At 31.4% G+C, this 14,407-nt stretch overlaps 1 long non-coding RNA gene across 2 annotated transcripts; it reads left to right on the top strand.

The window, feature by feature from the left end:
• The first annotated feature begins 8,989 nt into the window (after positions 1-8,989).
• LOC107861453 lies at positions 8,990-13,825 on the top strand. 2 transcript variants are annotated; one of them, XR_007052593.1, is made up of 3 exons: positions 8,990-9,045; positions 9,120-9,269; positions 13,222-13,825. It is a non-coding gene; the product is annotated as an uncharacterized LOC107861453 (long non-coding RNA). The 2 variants fall into 2 exon arrangements; XR_001671813.1 differs by lacking the exon at positions 13,222-13,825 and adding an exon at positions 11,425-11,643.
• The last annotated feature ends 582 nt before the right edge of the window (positions 13,826-14,407 follow it).

Genomic DNA, 14,407 nt, shown 5'->3' with positions numbered 1-14,407 from the left:
AAAGGGTCTAATATAACCTTCAAGTATTATAAATGGTTCAGAAATACACTTCATCCACTTCTGGGGTCTAAAATAACCTTCCATCCACCTATATGACTCTATTTTACCCTTTTCCTTAACAAAAATTTTAAAAAATATAATTAGTATTTTCATTTATTATATGACAATTTCTTATTAGTTGAAATTTAACAATTAAAAACTAATTAATAATCAAACCTAACCCGATTTAACTTGCAAAAATCCTATCAGACGCCCAAATCCAATCCAACAATCCGACACAAACATTTTCAGAGCCCTTATAGCTGCCATTCACAGTAAACTCGATTCCGTTTGAGAATCATCAATAGTTTGAGTTGTTACATTCAACTCTTCCTCTTCTCTATGCGTTTCTTCAATACCCACATAACTACTAGTCCCTGTCAATTCAAAGTTCAGTGTGAAATAATCATTGTTTTGATTTGTCATACTCAAATCAGATGACTCATCAACTGCTCATGGCCAGATTCAAGGTGAAGCGATTGAAGCAAGTGCTTTAGGCCTCCGAATTTTGAAGGCCTCATTTTTTTTTATAGCATTATAGGTTTGTAGTTTTTTTAGATTTTTTCCTTTAGAAAATATCAAATATTTCTTAATATTTTCTTCATCACATTTTAATTTCTCTTAAGCTCAAATAGAAATATCACTTTAGAAATTCAAGATTAAAGTTGACAATTAATATTTTAAAAAAATTCTTTCAATACTCTCAATTATAAAAAAAACATCTAATAAATAGAAGTAACTCAAAAAACCATACCTTCAAGTTATTATTTTGATTAATGGACACCAAAAAAATTAAAGCAATGATTACAGTGGAATCGAAAAAGTTGAAAGATAAGATGTATTTCAATCACATAATTTTTTTTTTATTATTTTACAAATGCATATTTTTCTTGATCTTATATAATTATCTTAGCTGAAAGAAGATTTTTAAAAATAAAATTTCAAAAGTATTACCCAAGCTTAAAAAAAAGATTCAAGAGATATCAAATGAGTTAAGTATACTATTAATTCAAAAAGAATTTTTGGATAAATCAATTACAAAGTAATTTTATTTATAATTTTATACCTCAAAAAGCTATAAATATAAATTTATGAAAAATAAATAAATTCATAGCCTTATTTTAAAATTTTACTTTAAGCCACTAATTATGTTGAGCCGCCACTACAACTGCAACATTTTGTTGATCTAGCAACAAAGCATCTAGTAAAGGAAAAGTTCTATGTGTTTCTGTGCAGATTTTATAACAAGAACTTTTAAAATGAAAAGGAATCCACGTAGATAAATGGGCTAAAATATATAGACTCCTGTAAATTGTGTCACCTTTACCCGATATAATCGGTATACTTTTTATATAAACAACAATTTTTTTTAATGGAAGAAGATCAATTAACATGGAGAAGATTTAGTCAATAATACTATAAGAGATGAAATTTTCATCATCTCACCATATTCAAGGTGTGAATTTCTTCTTTTCTGAGCTTCAAGGTTCATCTTAGATTAAAGTTTTTGACTTTCGATTCGATATTTTGGACTGATTTTATAAATTTTCATGGAAGTTAAATTTATTCTCCTTTTGTTTTATTTCCTGAGCTCTCTTGGTAGCTGGAGTTAAAAAAATTGACCTGATGATGACCAAAAGTTTCAAGCTTTGTAATTAGTGATATACAGGAAGAGACTGAATTTTGTAATGGTGCTGGAGAGGAAGATTAGCTTTTGTTGGGTGATGCAGAAACAACGGAGTTTTCAAAATGGGTCACTGGGTTGGATTTGGGTCTTGAATTGGGTTTTTTTAAAGTTAAACCGAATTATATTTGAGATTTTAATTAATTAAATTTCAACCAATAAGAAATTATCACATAATAAATAAAAAAATACTAATAACATTTTTTAAAATTTATGTTAAGGAGAAGGGTAAAATAGAGCCATAAAGGTGGATGAAAGGGTATTTTAGACCCCAAAGATGAATGAAGGGTATTTCTGAACCATTTTCAATACTCGAAAGTTATATTATACCACTCATAAAATGTGTATATGGATTAATTTGGTTATATCCTTATATGTGGCAATCATGCACAATGATCATACAATATAAGGAAATGCGAAAATTTTTCATACGGAAATATGGTCAATCTCATAAGTAAACTGAATAATTCGAAAGGAAGTTCTTAACATTCAAAACACATTACACCAATCTACGAAATCTCTAACAACAAAGAATCAACATACGTCTAAAAACTAGGACAAGACCTCCAGTCGAACCATGAACCAAAATAAAATCACAATGTTCTAAAAACAGGCCTTCCGAAATAAGGGAGGCTCACCAACTGCACACTTCTGTAGGACAAATCTACGACTTAGCGGGACCTCGGAATTGAGCCTCAGATCCTGAAATATTGGGGGTCAATACAAATGTACCAGTATGTAGAACAATCCAAAATAAAAAATACATTTATATGCAACATAGGTGAGAACGTTTCAAAAGATACATGTTACCTTAAAGCAGTTAAAAATCACATGGGCATAATCTAAATCTTTCAAATCACATTCTGCAAATCACGACTCTACTGCTTATCTTACTTCTGAGCTAGATGGTACTCCTTACAAATCTACGAATCCACGGGCTATATGGAATCCGCCCTTGACTCGGTGGTCAAGCCCCCAACCCAAGTTTGCCGTAAGGGTTGGAATGTCTGCTTGTCTACTACGCCACAGGGCCGTCGCCAGCGTATAATTTCTCTTTCAGGTAACATAAATCCGTGTCGGCAAATTACGGTTTCGTGCAATGATTCATTTGACTCATGCCTTCTTCGGGTAACGTAACCATCTAACTCTCTTAAGCCCAATTTTAGATTCTTTAAAACATATCTTCTTTGAAAAGTTGTTTCTTTCTTAATATCTTCGGGCATATCAAAGGGTATTGTAATACCCAGACTTGCAAATCATGTCACAACATCTCTACTGCCTTTATCTTATTTCAAAAGATGTTTATTAACCGCCGAAAAGATTTACCTTTTAAACAAAAGTTCATGTTTCAAAACAATTGAAAACCAAACCATTCTCTACTCAAAACTTACTCTACGGTGGTCACACTTTTCAATCATTTAAAAGTTATTCTAAATAGGAATCATGATCATTATAAAACAAGTGAAGACACTCCTTCATTATCTCATGAAAAATAGTACGGTTTGTACATAACGATTCACCACATGTAAAATCAAGGAATTATCATAGTAAAGGAGTGAATTACATATTCCAAGCTCTCATTTAACATCACAATCTTAATATTTCATGATCACACAAAAATAATTTGAGTTAAAACACTACATCACAATTTTCATAATTTTTTCATAAAATATAGAATTCTCAATGCATATTCATCAACATTCTTGAAACCAAATTCGTGTGAATACATACATACATACATACATATATATATACATACATACATATATATATACATACATATAATATATATATATATATATATATATATATATATATATATATATATATATACTTTTAAATCCATGTCCATGAGGTTTAGGATAGTCCCACTGTAATGTTTGGAAACCTAGTCCCGAAATGTCACACGGTTCTCAAGACTACGAGTAGCGTTAAGCTAACTCTGTCTGCCTTCTACTGGATATAAATCTCATAATCAAGGTAATATAGACATGAAAGTCATTCTAAATGCGGAAAACTATCTGAATATAAAATCTGAAACAATATCTGAAATCTCAAATACTAAATAAGCTGAATCAAAATAGCAGTTTGACAAGCCTCTACTACTAATACTAGAGAGTCACTGGGACAGACCCCCAACTAACTCGAACTGTCTGAAAAGAATACTGAATCATATAAAACTACTAAGTTGCAGAATCTGAATGAATAAGTCCCCAAACTATGAGGACTCACCAACTGTCTGATGTAGATGAAGATGCTCGAACTACTCACGCTGCTGATACTGAGCACCTGAACCTACATTATGACACAATGTAGTACATAGACGTATATGTGGATCAGTACTTTGAGGATGTACTGAGTATATAGGGGTGAAATGCATAAGTAAAACATCATCTCATCATCATAATTTATAAAAATAAAAATGTATGCTAAATGTAAATGACCCACATAGGCTGGAATATCTGAAATACTGAAATCATGAATAATAAATCAATCATACTTTTTAAATCTAGTGAGTCATAACATTTAGTTCTGAAAGTTGGACTAGTATTCTATCTGTAAATCATACTATCTAAGTGTAGAAAGAGCTCACTTCTAAAATCTGAAATCTAAAAGCTGAAGTCTGTAACAATTATCTTTCTGTGAAGCATAATTTGATAAACTTTGTGAGCCTTTACACTTAGTTTTCTAAAATACTTTCCTATAAATCTTTTCTGTTAGGCTTTACTATTAGGGAAAACTATTTTGCAAGAGAAATACTTTTTCAAAAGCTTATCTATAAGGGGGGTTCTTCTAACCGACATAAACCATGCGAGCTACATGGAGTTCAACATCTCCTCCTCCGAAGGAAGAAACCTCACATTGGGGAGAGGTGTTATACTCTTTCCAGGGAGTATAACCTCAGCTTAAGTGATCACTATCTCAGCCCACTATGGGCTCTTTAATCTCAATTCTACGGTGGCACGTAGTTCTGGGGTGAAATCATACCCAACTCGGTGCTGAATACTACTCTCTTTAGTTTTCCACGCTCATCTTATTGGAAATCCACTTTAAAACTAACGTAAGGGTTTATTATGAAACCAGTTATGCACTTATTAAATCAATATGTAAATAAAGCTATTTTTCTTTCTGTAATCTGTAATAAATCTGTAAAGTAGATTCCAAAACTTATCTAGTGATCAAAAGATCAAAGCTTTACTGAAAATCTGTAAATAATCTGATAATAGGATGCTTAAAGCATTATCTTATTTGAAATAATAATATTCAATCTTGGGGTAGTAACCCATGCTTCAATTTCATGTCAGACATCATAATAATCATGCTTGATATTGAAAACAATGATAACTCATCTCAAAATCTTGGGGGTCTCTGCGATGTGTAGCTATCGCGTTGTCCCATTGGTTTTCGATAATTGGGACCTGGAACTTCAATGCGATGCGCCACCGTCGCGGTGCCCTATAGAAATGTCATTTTGGCCTTCGACGCGATGCGCCAATATCACGTTGGTCCACTAAAATTGACAATTACCATTTTGCACACTTTCGCGATGTGCCAAGTGCCCAGGTGGCACATTGTCAACTTAAAAATGCTCTTACACCTCAACCGAGTATCGAATTTAGGCGAATTTGGAATCGATGAAAAGCTTATTCAATTTTCCACACAATGGGAGGTCTAAATCTGGATAATTCCATACGAAATAAATATTCTTCATTTTGGAATCTATTTTTTAACATTCTAGGAACAAATTTAAGCTAGAAAAAGTATGTGGTTTCACACCCACGTACCTTAAGTTTCTTATCTTGAAGGATGAAACCCTAATTTTGATACTTTCTTGAGACTCTTGAACTTGAAAGGCTTGAATTCTAGATTACTTGAAGGAGAAGAGTTGAATTTTGTTCTTGGGAAAAGGGGAGGGTTTTTACGTGAGTTGATTTGAAGAAGATGGACAAATAATTCCCCTTTTTAAGTTATAAATCGTGTTTGAACGGCTGGGGTTGAGGGAAAAGGACTAAACTACCCCTTGACCTCTTTTTTCCGTGGAAATGACCACTGTGGCACGACCCCTAATCGGGTTGAATAGCCATCGCGGTGTCGGGTTATCGCAACCCCTTACTACCTCTCCCGAAAAATGTCATAACTTTTCACTCAGATATCGGATTAAGACAAAATTGTTATCGTTGGAAAGATAACTCAATTATGTATCATTTGGTGTGTCTTTATCTGAAAAATTCTACATATATCAAAATTTATACATGTTCAAAGTAGACTCTTGTAGAATCAAATACCAAACTTTGGACGAATCAAAGGTTCTTAGATCAACTTTACTCTAAGTGATTTCTATGAATATTTTTCACCTTGATAGCACTTCAAACACGAGCATAAAAATCATGAAAAATGAATTTAAATATACATTATGGGGTTAGTACAACGCCCCGCATTTTCGAGCTAGAAATCGGACCATCGTTCCTACGTGTGTAAACTCTAATCCCATGACTCATATTTAAATTTATATGTCATTATATTTATCCTAGTGTGTTAAGTGATATGAGGTGAAAAATGTTTATGGAAATCACTTAAAGAAAAGTTGAGCTAAGAGCCTTTGAATCGTCCAAAGTTTGACATTCAATTCTACAAGGATCAACTTTGAATGTGTATAACTTTTGATATATGTGGAATTTTTCAGATCAAGACCTACCAAATTGTAGATAATTGAGTCAGCTTTCCCATGATACCAATTTTGTCTTAATCCAAGTAAAAAGTTATGGCATTATTTGTGAGAGCCAGTAAGCCGATACGATAGCGACGCAATGTGTTGCTCTCCCCAACGCGATATCTAACGTGAATTGAACCTATTTCACACGCTATTTCAATTTCCTAAGGGTCTAGGGGCACTTTGATCATATTCGCTCATCCAAAATCCATCCATAACATAAAATTTCAGCCCCAAGGAACATTATTTGCCTCTTTTTTTAATTTTCTATCAAAGAAAAATCCTAGCCACCTTCCAAGATAAAAGATTCAACTCTTCTTCTCCAAAACAAGAATTCAAGCCATTTAACTTCCAGACTTTCAAGAAGAGAGTCAAGATTAGGTTTTTAATTTTCAAACTAATTAATATAAGGTACGTGGGGTTTTCCTAAACTACATGGGCATGCTGAAATCATTTTGAGTAAGTTTAAAGTTACGAAATCATATGTTTACGAAGGGTTTTAAAATTACATTAACAAATATGCATTGTGAATCCTTTTGATGATAATGTTTTGGTCTTTAGGCTTTCCCCTAAAGTTGATTTTTGTTCGTATATGTGTATGTATGAAGTTTGAGATTGAAAGTTGAATTGAGATAATGAATATCTATACCCCTCTCTTTTTATGACATCACTTGATTTTCACGTGTTATGAATTGATGAATTTTATATTTAGAAGCATGGCATAAATGTTTTTGACTATTGTTTAAGTCTTGATATTGATTATAAACTGAAGAGGGTGTTATCTTGTTTGTAAATATTAACGATGATTATTGAAAGAATTGCATAGTTTGCTACGAAGTAAATGACCACCACATGTTTAAGAATTGAAAGAGGGAATCTTTGCATATGTTTTTATGTACTTCGATATACAAATTCTCTTGTACTGTTTGAATGGATTGGTAGTCCAAACAATTTTTTTTTGAATGAAGGGATTGTAACATGATACTAGATGACTTAGACATATGACTTGCAAGTCTTGGTATGACAATACCAAACAGATGAATGCCATAGCAGATTCAGAATAGACTAAAAATATAGATTTTACTCAAATTTTGAATTCAGAAAGATGCATGTTTAGAAAAGATTAAAAATGGACATAAAGAGAGTTAGATGGTTACCCGAAGAAAGTACGAGTTGAAAAACTCAATGCTAGAAATCATGATTTGTCGACACGGGGTTATGGTATTATGTTGTGTGGTCTTGTGTACCTTGATTTATGTCATCCCAATTTGGGACTATGGTTAGGAGTCATGCTTTGTGGTCTTTTGCACTACCATGACATATTGATTTGATTGGGGATCATGGCACCATGCTGTGTGGTCTTGCGTGTCCCCCCTTACTGATACTCCAATCCTTACGACAAACTTGGATTGGAGGCTTGGCCGCCGAGTCAAGGAAGGATTTCATATAGCCCATGAAATTACAGATTGTAAGGTGTACCATCTAGCTCAGAAGTAACATAAAGAGTGGTTCATGATTTCAAAGAAATGTTTCAAAGTCTTTAAATTATGCTCATGCATGTGTTTTCCTATATCGTATGTAAATTGTTTTATGAATTTCTCTCACTTATGTTGTATAAAAGTACATTATTTTTAATTGCTCTGAAGACCAGTAAATCTGTATCGGCCCCCTATAAATCTAGCAGTCCTGCTAAACAGTATATTGTTGTCGGACATTCAGAGTTGGTGAGCCTCCCTTACTTCGGAAAGTGTCTTGTTTCACTTGTGTTGATATCATTTGGTTTTGATTTCTGGTCCGACCCGGGGCCTTGTCTCGGTCTTCAAACAGATGTTGTTTTTCTTCAATAAGTAGGATTTCGCAAACAGGTGTTAGAAAGATTTGAGTCTTGTTTAACTTATGTCGTGTTGTTTTGTTAATGTAATTAGATGACCATGTTTCCTTTTTGTTTCCGCATTTTATAGTTATGAACTATGCATATGATTGTCAGTTAGAAGGGCTCTCGGACATTCATGGTTCGGGATGCCCATCGCGGTCAGGGCCTCAGTTCGGGTCAAGACAGTTAGAATCTACATCCGTAAGAATGACGGTTCGATTTCTAGCTCGAAAATGTAGGGTATTACAAAGGTAGAAATGTAAAAAACGTTATAGTGGATTGTAATACAATGCATCACATTTTTTTGAAACTACATCAACTATCAGAGACCTTTTTGAATGTATAGTAGATTTATTCTTAATTTAACTACCAAAAGAGATAAAAATTCAAGCTAATTTAATATATCAAAGAATATCTTTGACTATATAGTAGACCAATATTTGACTTAATTATCAAAAAATAAGATTTAATTAAATTTAATATATCAAAGACCATTCTTGTCTGTATAGTAGACATTCTTGACTTAGCTGTCAAAAAGATAAGAATCTAATTAAATTTGATATCCTTAACTTAACTACCAAATAGATGAAGATCTAATCAAATTTAATATATGACAACACAAAAAACGTGAATTATTTTTGTATAAATATACTTGAAACTTCACACTTGAAACACCACTATACTCACTCTATATAAACTTAACAAAAAGTTAAATTATATGGTCAATCTACAATGGAGGTACATTCCTGTGCTTCCTAACAATTTTTTTCTATTTTATTTATAAATTTTTAATTTTAAATATTTATTTTCAGAGCCAATCATCATCTATCATGGAACAATCACACATTGAAAGTGCTGAAACACCATAGATTAATGAGGATGAATACGGGCCACTTTTCGGGGAAAAAACTTATTGTGATCTGTTTCTTTCGAAGACTAGTGTTAATCCCCCATACAATTTGGTAAATTTTATTTTTTCCACTTTCCTTTCTATATTTATTAGTATGGGTATCAAATATCATGTCAAAATTTTAGAATTGAAATTTTTTCACAGTTATGGAAAAAATAGGTCAAAGGCATCGATAGGCACTCAAACTTGTTGTCAAAATTCACTTAGACATCTAAATTAAGGTCTGTTCCTATTAGGCCCCTAAACACCCCCCCCTTCCTATTAGGCCCCCAAACACCCCCCCCCCCCACACATTTTATTCCAATTGGACATTTTTTACCTATGTGGCACTGCATCGTGAGAGGCTCGTGAGGAGTATTTTTTTTATTAATTTACGAATAAAAAGATGTCAAGTGGCATTGAGGGCCCCAAAATTTTTTTAATAACAATTTTTTTTTTTAAACACTAAAGGCCCCAAAAAACTTTTTAATAAAACAAAAAGCCTTAGAGAGCCCCAATTTTTTTTTTTAACAAAACAGAATTAAAACAAAAAAACCTCCCCACAAAACCCCCACCCCATCCGATACCCCTGGCCTCATTTTTTTTCTCTCTATTTCATCTTCTTCACCATACTTCTTCTTCATTCTTTTTTTTTTTTGCTAAACTTAATTCTCATACCATTTTTTCTACTTTTTCTCCTTTCTTGTTCTTACTTTTGAATTTGATTTTTTTTTTTTTGTTATTCTTATTCTTTTCCGCCATTAAAGTGCCGGAAAAAATGAAAGTTCGCCGGAAAAAATAAAAGTTTGCTACATTTGAATTGTTGGATTTTCAACATATTATTCATCGTTTCATATCCTCACCTCACTCGGTGTCTTCATCGTTTCACAGTACCCCACCCCGCCCCATTGATGCTATTTTATTGATATGAATATGATGGAAACTAATTATCAAGCTAAGAAGAAAATTAAGATTTTTTCTTGTAATGTGAATATGTTTTTGTTGTGCTGTGTGTTAGTGTAAAATTTGAGAAATTATAAAATTATTTCATGGAAAAGAAGAGGAACATTGGGGGGGGGGGGGTGGGGGGTAGGTGGGGGAGTTTTATTTTCGTCTTTTAAAAAATTTTATAATTTCTTTTTAATAATTAGTTTTTTATTTTTATTTTTAAAATAATTTTATAATTATTTTAAATAATTTGGATCCTCAATGCCATTTTTTATTTTTATTTTTTTAAAATTTTATAATTTTTTTATAATTAGGTTTTTATTTTTATTTTTAAATAATTTTATAATTATTTTTAATAATTGGATCCTCAATGCAATTTTTTATTTTCATTTTTAAAATTTTAAAATTTCTTTTTAATAATCAGTTTTTTATTTTTATTTTTAAAAATAATTTTATAATTATTTTTTCATAATTTGGATCCTCAATGCCATTTTTTATTTTCATTTTTCAAAAATTTTTATAATTATTTTAATAATTAATTTTTAAAATAATTTTTTATAATTTTTTTTAAATAATCAGTTTTTTATTTTTATTTTTAAAATAATTTTATAATTATTTTTTAATAATTTCCTCAATGCCATTTTACATAATTTTTTTTAAAAAAATTATAATTAATTTTTAATAATTATTGAACCCACAATGTCACGTGTTAGCTTCCAATTAGCTCGTTTTGCCACGTCATCGAGTGTGTGCAACACACACTTTGAGCTTTTTGCTGATAGGGAAAAAAATGTCCAATTGGAACAAAATTCGGAAGGTTTAGGGGTCTGATAGGTTCAGGCCTTATTTGAGGGGTCTAAGTGTATTTTCGCAACAAGTTTGAGTGTCTGTCGATGACTTTGACCAAAAATATATGTATACATACATATACATAAATATATGTATATGTATGTATGTATATATATATATATATATATATATATATATATATATATATATTGATTCATAGAATTTATATTACTGAATCTCTTTATATGTTTGACAGTATTTACCTAGGAAAATGCAGAATTGGCTTCCTTTATTTGGAGCTCCTGTAGTCTTTACTTGTGGTAAATACAAGTGGGATATATTTACGATAGAGAAAATTCTTATCACAAATTTAATCGTACTGACTGGAAAAAATTTATGACTGATAAAAATCTGAAGGAAGGGAATGCACTCGTGTTTGAACTTACATAGTACAACGCTAATAGAATTGATTTAAGGGTTATTTTTCTCAGGGAAGATCTTTCAGCTGAATTGATTATTAAAGATGAAGATAAAAAGAGGGCAAGAAGTGACAACCCAATACTACTTGGCTAACAATAGCCTTCTAATTTTTAGAAGTTGTTCATCAATAAATTTTATTTTTTCCAAGATACATCTACAGTTATATAAAATTTATCTAGTGAGTTTTATTTTTCTATAAAATACATCCAGTTGTATTCATTTATGTTAGTGGGTCCAATTACTATTTATTTTAAAAGAATCGACTTTTTATTTATTTTGTGTATGTTTTGTTTGGTGACTGTGGTTATCTTTTGATTGCATTTTATATAAGTAATAACTCCTCTATATCATTTAAATTTAAAGAAAATCGCGACTATCTTGACAATAATTACAAATTTGTTAACATGTCAATATAAAAAATATGCATTTTTTGTATTTGACATCTTGAAGCTTTCCTTCTTATAAAGTTAAACCTAGCTTCTTCATAAAAATATTATTTTAAAAAATTATAAAATTCATAAATTGAATTGAATGAAATAAAACTCAAGGAAAATAAGAGGGAAAAATTACAAGAGACCAGATAAGAAAGTAAATTAATTTTTTTCTTGAATAAAAACACATTGAAAATCAGATTTGATATATTTGGTTATTCAATCAATAGCATCCATATTCTTGAATTATTAAAATTTCTCATGCAAGTATCAGAGAATTCTATCAGAATCCCCCAAAATGCTGTTGTTAGCCAGCGTCGCTCAATCTCGAAAAAATAATCGCTTTTATCCTTCGTAATCTTGACATGTTTTTCATTTGTTTTAATATAAAATATTAAAAATTAACTTCTTTCAGCATTTCTATTCCTGACACGTTTTTATTCTTAAAAAAAAATATATCAAGTGAAATTTGAAATTTTGTAAAGTTAATTGTGTTTTTTAGACATTTAAATTTGAATATGACTAAATAAAAAAGTGTGAATAGCATGAGTTGGACTAACAATATTCACCAGCAATATGTGACAAGAAATTTTTCTGCCAAATTAGTTAAGATTTTAAGTGTTGCAATTTTCATTACCTATTTTATCTGAGTTTTTCTCGTGCATTATTGAACATTTTTAATAATTACAACCTTAATAGTCTATTTTGTGTGTTTTATTACCCTAATCTTAATGTTACTACAAAATTTTAAATTTGTGCCAATTATATCATTAACAAAAAGTTATTTGGAACCACCAAACAATTCAACCAATGAATTAAAATAAAATAAAATAAATTCTTAAAAAACAGTAAGAATTAAATCAGTGAAAATTCGATTGGATTATTCCGATTCCAATATTTACAAGACTAAATTAATTAGTTGGGTTTTCTTTTAGAAAAATCAATTGAAGTCTACCCATGAAAACCTCTAATTCGAAGTTAAATTAAAGATTTTACTTCATAAATTTTTTCTGCTTTGTAACTCCTATTTGGTAATAAAATTATTTATTTACCCTAAAAAGGGATGTAATGAAAGTAATGACATCACTTTTGAATCGCAACAAGTATACCCATGTCATTCTAGAGTAATCATCTACAATAGTAAGAAAAAAACTATGACCATTATAAGTGCATTGCTTATATTGTCCTCAAACATCCATATGCAGAAGTTCAAAAGGAAACACAGTTTTTTTTACCATTAGAAGGAAATGGAAGTCTAGTTTGTTTTGCAAGAGGGCAAACAGGACAAGAATTGAAATCTTTATGCTGCATATATGACTTCAAGAGACCAATCTTGTGAAGTACATCAATTGATGCATGACCAAGTCTCATATGCAGATAGAAGGGTCTGATTCAGGAGCAGAACAAGAGGAATGAAGAGTTGTGGCAGGTGTTAGTTTCTTGGTGGTGGCGGGAGCATGTAATGACCTCCTTCCTCTTTACCAATCCCCTTCATCTTTCCAGTGCAAAGGTTCTGAAACAAGCAAAAGGAAGGATAAAAGAAAACACAACAATTCAGTTCTTTTGTGAGCTTAGAGATGGAGAAAAGGTTGTATGCAAAGTGGGGTATGTATAAAACATACTGTAATTCACTATTGTCGAAGATAGCAACAGAAACAGTATGAGAAACTACAGTGATTTGATCATTTGGTAGGTGGACAAAATTTGAATTGGGAGCAACTAAGGTGGGATGCAGTAGTGAATTCAAATTTAATACCATGTGATTCGTAGCCCCAGTGTCCACAATCCAGAAAATTGAATCATTTACCTATAGAAAAACAAGCATTGAATGTATATAATATAGAGTGAATTTTCTGATGTGTACCTTCCATATTAGCAGCAATGTCCTTTGATGAAGCATACTTGGCAATAAGTTTCATTAAATACTGGTACTGATCATGTGTAAAGGTTGGCACAGGTTACAATGAAAAGAGATTTAGCATATCATTGCCGCTAATGTCAGGACTAACATTGCAATAACCATCAGTGACATGAGACCTTCTACCATCTCCAAATTGTTGCATACTACTGTTCCCAGATTCAAAGTCTTTAACACATTGCACATTATTTGCATGTGTTTTTTGTAATTTCATAGTTTTGTTGCTTATTTCCTCCAACATTTTGTAGCCTATTACCTCCATAATTTTGTTGTCTGTTTCCTCCATAACCTGGTGTCTTATTGCTCCTGTCCACAACTCTTCTCTTAGCAAACTTGTGGTTGGGAGGATAACCAACAAGTTGACAGCAATCTCCTTTTATGTAATTTGTCATATGGCAATGATCATAATAGACGCATGTGCTTCGATTTTGATTGAACTTATTACTTTGTATGGAATCTAGAAAAGTAGAATCCTTCAAATCCATTTTCTGTAGAGGTAAAACACAGTTAAAGATCAGGCTTGATTGCACTTTTTGACTCTCATCCTGCGTTATCATTTTGAAAGCTTGATTGAGATTTGGACTCAAAATTGTCATAAGGATCTGAATCCTTGACTGTGCAAACACATCATTTAGCCCCATCAGA

This window comes from Capsicum annuum, chromosome 2 (assembly GCF_002878395.1).
Source record: "Capsicum annuum cultivar UCD-10X-F1 chromosome 2, UCD10Xv1.1, whole genome shotgun sequence".
Taxonomy (NCBI): domain Eukaryota; kingdom Viridiplantae; phylum Streptophyta; class Magnoliopsida; order Solanales; family Solanaceae; genus Capsicum; species Capsicum annuum.
Note: the sequence above shows the minus strand (reverse complement) of the source record. Positions and strands in the feature narration are given on the sequence as shown.